A 9,480-nucleotide genomic window follows, 5' to 3' on the forward strand; every position below is an offset into this window, starting at 1 on the left:
TCGAAAGGTCGATGAGGAGGGAGTGACATGGCTTTCGTCTTGTTAAAGACTTCTTTTAAGTCATGATAACATAAGGGTACATTTGATAAGTCTGGGTAGTCAAAGTCGTTGCCTGAGCTTAGTTCCGTCACTGGAGCCTCAGGGATGTCTGTCCGTGTCACATGATTAGTTTTAAATGAGTGTTCACACTCTTCTCCCCACCCCTTAATTTTGCCTTAGCGCCAATCAGTGTGAGGGTTGTGTCTTTTCAGCCATGGAAACTCCAAAATCAGCGGATGCTGCACTGAGTCAAACAAATGAAACTGCATGATCTCTGTGTGGTTGTCATTTAATGTTACCTGAATAGGTTCAGTACAGTGAGTCACTTTAAACAATAAACGACCATCCAAGGCACTCGCATTAACAGGATGGGTTAGTGGAACAGTCTTAACCTGGTTTTGTCGGGCTAGATTCCAGTCCATGAGACTTTCGTCTGCCCCAGAGTCAATTCACACCCCCTGAGTTACAGACTGGTTATTTATGGAAAGTTTTACCTGGGTCAGTGATCAAGGAGGAAAGGCCGAGGCAAACCTGCTCGCCAGCACCCTCCTCATGGCTGGTGAGCTCGATCTTTTCCCGGACAGGTGGCAAGTTGGTGGCCCAGCTGTCCGCAGTAGAAGCAGCACCCCTCCTGCAGATGACGCTGTCTCTCCTCTGGAGAGATCTTGGTCCTCCCCAGCTGCATTGGCTCCTCCGATGCACGTGGTGGTGCTGTCTTCCCGGAACCTGCCGACATGGGGAACGGAGAAGTCCTTGAAGGTTGGATCCCCGGAGTGTACCCCTGATGACTGGGAGGAGGAACTGCAGTCCAACGCCGCTCTCTCTCCCTCTCTCGGAGCCTGTTGTCCACATGAATTGACGTGGCTATGATGGCTTCTAGATCCTGGAAGAGCTTTAAGGGCACTAAATGATCTTTAATGGGTTCCAAGAGTCCATTCATAAAAATGTCTATTAAAGCTGGTGTGTTCCACCCGCTACCTGTGGCTACAGTGCAGAACTCAATGGCATAATCGACTACTTGACGTTGGCGCTGCTTGATCTGCATGAGGGCCCAAGAGGCTTCTCTGGCAGGTGAGGTGTGATCAAATATTTTGCTCATGGTATCTTGGAAAACTGTGAGTGACTGGCAGATGTTAGAGTCTCTGGACCATTCGGCAGTGGCCCAAGCGGCAGCTCTGCCAGTTAAATGGGACACAATAAAGCCTGGTCTGACACAAAAGCTGCCAGGTTGTGCCTGAAGTGCAGGTCACACTGGACTAAGAAAGTTCTACAGTCACCTGAGTCCCCCGAAAACTTTTCCGGTGAGGCCAAACACAGAGACAGCGGAGCAACATGATTCATGGTCGGTGCAGCAGCAGGAATCTCAGCAGGTGGTGTCACTGAAGGTGCAGTCCCTAGGTGAGTGAGGACTTGGTGTAGCTGCACTACCAGGTGGTTTACTTGAGAGGTGACTGAGGCTTGAAACTCCTCCTGACGCTCTGTGAGGTCCTTCACGCCACGGCTGATAGTGCTCAGCTGTGTCTCGTGCTGATGGATCTTGGAGCCCTGTGCAGAGAGGGCGGTTTGGAGTTTCTTCGGGTCGGTTGAGTCCATACTTGGCCAGTTCGTTCTGTAACGACCTTAGACACGAAACTGGGGGACTCAAATGCACGACTCGCAGTAGGTTTAACAAAAGTATTTTACTTGGTAAAATCAATTTAAACAAAAGGCGCTCTCAAGGAGGATATTCAAAGTTCAAAACAAAACACTCACAATGAGGATCAAAAAATATCACAACTTAGAATCAAACCTGATAACATGAAAACCTAGCATCACACAGACTGAACAAGACAAACTGGCAACAAGACAAAGGGAGACAAGGACTATTTATACATGAGGTAGGGGAACACAGGTGAAACCAATCAGGGGCGGGGTAGACAATCACAATGGCGGGAAAATCACACAAAGGGAGGAAGTCAGGGTCTGAAACGAGAGGGAAAAGGTGAGTACAAAATAAAACAGGAAGTGCACGACGAGACTGGCCACGAGTGACTTTAACTTAACATAAAGTGCTCATGACAACAAAGGACTAAACATGAAACTAAACTAAGGCATGACATAAAATATGAAACACTAAACATGAACATGAATAAAATTAACATACTTGTCGAGACACAACACCAGCTTGGCAGACAGAGTCTGAACAGCTATCTCCTACCTGGCCCAGCATTGGGACCTTCACTTCTTGGAGTCCTGCTACGCTTCAGAGAGTATCGAGTCGCAATAAGTGGAGACATCAAAGGGATGTTTCATCAGGTTCGCCTTTTGGACAGAGCCAAGCCCTTGCTGGGGTTCCTTTGGAGGGACCTGAAGACTGATGAACCACCATCAGTGTACCAGTGGGAGGTCCTTCTATTCGGCACAACTTGCAGCCCTTGTTGCGTGATCTTTGCTCTTCAGAAGCACGTCATCGAGTCCAGTCAACCAGGAGAAGACGTCCGCCACAGTGTAGAACAGTGTTTCTATGTGGATAACTGTTTACAGAGTCTGCCCACGTGACCAAACTGAGAGCCCTCCTAGCCACAGGCAGCTTCTAAATCCGTCAGTGGGTCAGTAAACGTCCAGAGGTGGTCAGCAACTTGCCCAAGGAGGCCAAGTCTGACAGTAGTGAAAGATGGGTCTCCCAGACCCATGGGGAAGCTCAAGAGCTGACACTTGTTCTCAGCTGGCACTTCATGGAAGACACGCTCCACTACAGGCATTGCCCGGTTGCCCCAAGCCAGACGACCATGCGAAGTATCTATAAGATACTAGCAAGCCAGTATGATCCCCTAGGTCATATCTTGCCCTTCACCACAAGGGCCAAAGTTCTGGTCCAGAGACTGTGGGCTTCTTCGCAGCTACTTCCCACTAGATGCTGATGTAAGGGACCTTACCCTTGAGCTTCACATCTTCTGTGACGCTTCGGAGTCAGCCTATGGGTCAGGTCGCTTACCTACGTGGTGAAGATCCTCAAGGTCAAGTCTATGTGGCTTTTGTGCTTGCTTGCTCTCGGGTAGCACTGAAGAAACAGCAGTCAATGCCATGCCTTGAGCTCTGTGCCGCACTGACCGGAGCTCAGCTCGCCCAGCTGATCCAGAGAGAGTTCACTCTCCAGTTGAAAGAGACCGTACCGTGGTCTGACTCCACCACGGTTCTTACCTGGGTCTAGTCTGAGTCCTGCAGATACAAGGTGTTCATCGGAACCCATGTATCTGAGATCCAGGAGCTGACAGACATCATGGAGATATGTGGACACACAGAATAACCCTGCAGACGCCATCACTAGAGGAATGATGCTGGTCGATCTAGCCCAGCCAAACTAGTTCAGTCATGGGCCTGCCTTCCACAGCAACCACATAACAGTTAGCCATCCTCACCTGCTGTTATGGAGGCTCTGGATGAGACAGAGATGAAGAAGACAGCATTCTGTGGCCTCACAGCAACCATCTCTGCTCCAGATATTCCAGCTGTTGAAAACCACTCCACCTTCGAAGATCTCCTTGAGGCCACAAGTAGGTCACTGCACGGGACGGCCTCACTGTCAAGCGTTTCCAGTGTGGATGACTATGCAGAAGCAGAACTCCGGATCCTACAGAGAGCACAACATGACAGCTCTCCAGACGAAATCCAGTGCCTCCAGTCCGAGAAAGCTTTTCCATCCACTGGTCGGCTCCTGGCACTTGCACCAGTACAGTGCTGCTAAAGGCCTCATCCGTGTAGGTGGTAGGTTGCGCCGTTCTGCCAGTCTGGAGGAAGACATTGTACACCCTATTGTGCTAGAACCCAAGCACCCTATCACCAAGCTCATCATACGACAGTAAGACAACAAGATACACCATTCTGGGGCTGAAAGGGTGTTTGCAAAACTGAGACGCAAGTTCTGGATCCTCCAAGGTTGCGAGGCTGTGCGTCACCATCAGAGGTCCTGCCTGGAGTGCCAGAAGTGGAGAGCGAAGCCGACTATTCCCAAGATGGCGGATCTACCTCCTTGCTGTCTCCGCCTCATGAAGCCTCCATTCTACTCAACAGTGGTGGATTGCTTCGGCCCCTTCCAGGTCAAGCGAGGTCGGGTTACGGAGAAGAGATGGGGAATAGTCTACAAGTGCATGACAACTAGGTGTGTCCATGCAAAACATGGACACAGACTCCTTCCTTCTGTCTCTCAGGTGGTTCGTGGCCCGACGAGGAACCCCCTTTGAGCTTCTCTCAGACCAGGGGACCTGACCGGAGTCTGAGCTCCGAGCAAGCTTCCAAGCCATGAGTGAAGAATTGCAGAGCCAGTTGGCTAAACAGCAAATCCGCTTCCAGTTCAACCCACCAAATGCACCTCACTTTGGTGAGACCTGGGAGCGGGAAGTTCGATCCATCAAGGCTGCACTCTATGTTACCCTGGGAGCACAGACAATGACTGAAGAAGTCTTGCAGACAGTCTTGATCGAAGTCGAGGGAATCCTCAATTCTAAGCCGCTGGACTATATTTCAACAGATGTAGCTGATGTGGATCTGGTAACCCCCAACTACCTCCTCATGGGGCGGCCTGATTCTTCACTCCCTCCCGTGGTTTACCCCGAATCCGAAATCCTCAGTCGGAAGAGGTGGCGGCACAATCAGGTGTTAGCTGACCAGTTCTTGAACCTGTGTATGGACAGATTTACTAAATACTGGAGAAAATGGATAGCTCACCTCGAATAGTTGACCCTGCACTGTAAAAGGAGATAATCAATAAACATGTATATAACCGGTGTTTATTGTATACCTATGTGAAAACCTTTTTGCTCTGTTTTGATGTGGAGAAAAGAACATGGACAAATGGAACAAAAATGATTGAAAAACCCTGGATCTACCTCTTGTCCCTTCAAAATGTACAAATGCTATGACTGTGACTCATGTATCCCTTGCTCTCCTTCACTTGCTCATCTGTGCAGTTCTTTGGTATTTAAGTGTTCTGTTTTACTGTAAAAGAAATAACTCAATAAAAATAAAGTTTTAAAAAAAAGATTTATTATGAACTCAAGGCATAGAACAGATTCACAGGCACTGTAGGCTACTCATGGAAGTGTGTGGTTCTAAGTGAGAAACAATCAGAAATCGACATCAGATTATTCAAATAAACTATCTCTACAGTTACACAAATTAAACAGTGCAAATAAGAACTAAACTGTAGTCTCACAACAGACCAGTTCTGGAAACCAGAGAACCTCAGTGTTGGTACGGTGGTGATGGTGATTGACCAGAGGCTACCTCAATCGCTGTGGCCCATAGGACGGGGTCACCAAGACCTTCAGGAGTGTTGATGGGAAGGTTCAGACTGCCGAGGTGCAGGTGGATGAGAGGTACTATACCAGACCAGTGGCTGTGGAAAAGGCTCAAGGAGTTAACCTGTTGCACCCTGCTTGCCTTTTGCACACGGTCCGCTCTCTCTCTCCCACACGGCTTGGCTCTCTACACACGTAACTTGTGTGGCCTTTCGTGAAGAGCAGCAGATGGACTGAAGCAGTTCCAGTCAATTGAGACAGCTTAAGTGGGTTTTTTCTTGTTGTGTGTGTCCATGACCACCAGTAAGTATTGATTTGATTGTTATATAAGTCGCTGTTAGCAATTTCTACAGTGTTGTTGGAACTCTAGTAGTGGTTATTTCCTACAAATTTGCATTGAGTGCATATTTTCAGTTATTTGTCCTGGTTATTTAGTCTGTTAATCTGTATTTCTGTTGTGAGACTACAGTTTAGTTCTTATTTGCACTGTTTAATTTGTGTAACTGTAGAGATAGTTTATTTGAATAATCTGATGTCGATTTCTGATTGTTTCTCACTTAGAACCACACACTTCCATGAGTAGCCTACAGTGCCTGTGAATCTGTTCTATGCCTTGAGTTCATAATAAATCTTTTTTTTTAAACTTTATTTTTATTGAGTTATTTCTTTTACAGTAAAACAGAACACTTAAATACCAAAGAACTGCACAGATGAGCAAGTGAAGGAGAGCAAGGGATACATGAGTCACAGTCATAGCATTTGTACATTTTGAAGGGACAAGAGGTAGATCCAGGGTTTTTCAATCATTTTTGTTCCATTTGTCCATGTTCTTTTCTCCACATCAAAACAGAGCAAAAAGGTTTTCACATAGGTATACAATAAACACCGGTTATATACATGTTTATTGATTATCTCCTTTTACAGTGCAGGGTCAACTATTCGAGGTGAGCTATCCATTTTCTCCAGTATTTAGTAAATCTGTCCATACACAGGTTCAAGGAAAAAGTCAGCTTCTCCATATTATATATTTCTTTTACAATACCAATCCACTCCTCTCTTGATGGGGATTCTTTAGTTAGCCACCATCTTGTTATAGCTTTTTTACTGGCTGCTAACATAATTTTAACCAAATATTTGTCCGGAGCATTCATCGCAGAGGAGATATTGCCAAGGTAAACTGTACAAAAATCGTGTTCAAACTCAAAAACCATTATTAATTTAATTTTGTCTACTACATCCCGCCAGTAAGGTTGTATAATTGGGCAGTCCCAGAAAACATGGAAGTGGTCTGCTTGGGGGTTTCCACACTCCCGCCAGCAACGTCCATAGCTTGGTTAGCTTTTCTGAGATTGTTTAATTTTTGGGGTGATAAAAAATCTAATCATGTTTTTCCATGTAAATTCCCTCCAATAACCAGAACTTGAAGTGCTCATTTGAGTTTTGCAGATGTTCAGCCAATCCTCTTCTGAGATGGTTATTTTTGCTTCTTTTTCCCAAATGGATTTAACATAAAGTGTGGAAAATCCATCGCTTGACTGTAAACATGAGTAGATTTGGGTAATCAATTTCCGATTTAACCTAGATTTATATGCGTCGGTCAAAATGTTAATTAAGTCAAAGTTGCACTCCTCTGTTGTTTTTATATTACTGTTAAAATGGGTTCTAACTTGGAGGTATCTGAAGAAGTCTTGATTTTCTAAGTAGTAGCTATCCTTGAGTGTTTGAAAACTGTCTAATCTCCCTTTGTCAGAAATGAGACAGGATGTTGTAATACCTTTAATAGGCCACTGTTGAAAACGCCCGTCCATCTGGGCGGGTCTGAAATCTTTGTCACATGATATCCATCGTAATAATTTAATATCATTATCCGGTTTACTTTTACAACATATATCAAACCAAATGTTTAAGGGTGCTTTTGTCCAATCACTTCAGTTTTGTTTATGTAATAAGTATAAGTTTCTGTGTCCAAGTAAGCTCTGAAGGGGAATGTCCAGTTGGCTTAATTCTAAATTTTTCCATTTAGCATTATAATGTGGGTTGCACCAGTAAATCAAATATCTAAGATGTGCTGATTTGTAATAATTTGTTATATTTGGCAAGGACAACCCCCCTTTGTCTTTGGGCAGTTGCAATGTGTGATATCTAATCCTAGGCTTGAAGCCTTTCCATATGAACCCAGATAGCATTCTCTTCCAGTCTATCAGTTGTTTTTCAGGTATTTCTATAGGTATTGATAAAAAGAGAAAAAGTAATCGTGGTAATATGTTCATTTTAACTATGTCTATTCGATTATGTATGTCCAGTGGTAATAAACTCCATCTATTTAAATCTGTCTTTATTTCTTTAGTAATTGGCAGATAATTAATTGCATAAATGGTAGATAAGTCCTTTGGAATTTTTATTCCTAATTATTTAATCTTGTCGTTGTCCCATTTAAAATTGCAAAGGTTGCACATTTGGACGTGCTCAGACGTGCTGACGTATTGCAGTAAGCGAGTTGTGTCATTTCCGGTGTTTCTGTGACAGCGTCTCTGTACTGCTCTGGTGAATTCTAGTAGCCTGTTTTCTCACTTCAGTTGCTTTAACGTTGCTTTAACGTCTACTTCAAGTCTTAACCCACACTAGTTCTGTTTAAGCACTTATAGCTCTCCTCCTTTCTACGACTTTCTCGCTAATCTCTTAGCTGTTGTTTGCACGTTACTAGCCTTGGTAGCTACATTAGCTTTAAAGTTAGCGATGGCTTCTCCCTCTGCTCTCTCTTGCTCGGTGTGCCAAATGTTCAGTTATGCCTCTGCCTCCTTTAGCGACAGTGGTAATTGTAATAAGTGTAGCTTATTTGCTGCGTTGGAGGCGAGGCTTAGGGAATTAGAAGCGCGGCTCCGCACCATGGAAAACCATTCAGTAGCTGTGGTAGTTAGCCAGCCCCCTGTAGCTGGTGCGGAGCCACATAGCATAGCCTTAGCCTCTGCTAACTGTCCTCCGGTAACTCCTGTTCAGCCGGGAGGTTGGGTTACGGTTCGCCAGAAGCACAGCTCCAAGCTGAAGCCCACGGCTCACCACCAGCCTGTTCACGTTTCCAACCGCTTTTCCCCACTCAGCGACACACCCGCTGAGGATAAAACTCTGGTTATTGGCAGCTCTATTCTGAGAAACGTGAAGTTAGCAACACCAGCGACCATAGTCAAATGTATCCCTGGGGCCAGAGCGGGCGACATTGAATCTAATTTAAAACTGCTGGCTAAAGCTAAACGTAGATTCAGTAAGATTGTCATTCACGCCGGCGTCAATGACACCCGGTTACGCCAATCGGAGGTCACTAAAATTAATATTGCCTCGGTGTGTGAATATGCAAAAACGATGTCGGACTCCGTAGTTTTCTCTGGACCCCTCCCAAATCTAACCAGTGATGACATGTTTAGCCGCATGTCATCATTTAATCGCTGGCTGTCCAGGTGGTGTCCAGCAAACGATGTGGGTTTCGTTAATAATTGGCAAACTTTCTGGGGAAAACCTGGTCTTATCAGGAGAGACGGCATTCATCCCACTTTGGATGGAGCTGCTCTCATTTCTAGGAACCTGGCAAACTTTATTAGTAATTTAAATCCCTGACAACCCAGAGTTGAGACCAGGACTCAGAGTCGCAGTCCTATACGCCTCTCTGAGCTTCTAGTTCAGTTACCCAGCCATAGTTTTCATAGGTTTATACAAACAGTGTCTGTCCCCCGACCACCTAAATTATTTAAATCTAAAATTAAACAAAGAGGAGTTGTGCATAACAACCTCATAAAAATTAAAACCTCTTCTGTGACAGAAAGACAAAACAGGAGAATTAAATGCGGACTGTTAAATATCAGGTCTCTATCATCTAAAGCAGTGTTAGTTAACGAATTAATATCAGATAATCATATTGATTTACTCAGTCTCACTGAAACCTGGCTGTGTCCAGATGAATATGTTAGTCTAAATGAGTCCACTCCTCCCAGTCATAATAATACCCACATTCCTCGAGGCAGCGGCCGAGGAGGGGGAGTTGCAGCCATTTTTAACTCTAGTCTGTTAATCAGCCCTAAATCTAAACTAGATTATAATTCATTTGAAAGCCTCGTTCTTAGTCTTTTACATCCGACCTGGAAAACCTCGCAGCCACTTTTATTTGTTATAGTGT

The sequence above is a fragment of the Epinephelus fuscoguttatus genome, linkage group LG20 (genome assembly GCF_011397635.1).
Source record: "Epinephelus fuscoguttatus linkage group LG20, E.fuscoguttatus.final_Chr_v1".
Classification (NCBI taxonomy): Eukaryota; Metazoa; Chordata; class Actinopteri; order Perciformes; family Serranidae; genus Epinephelus; species Epinephelus fuscoguttatus.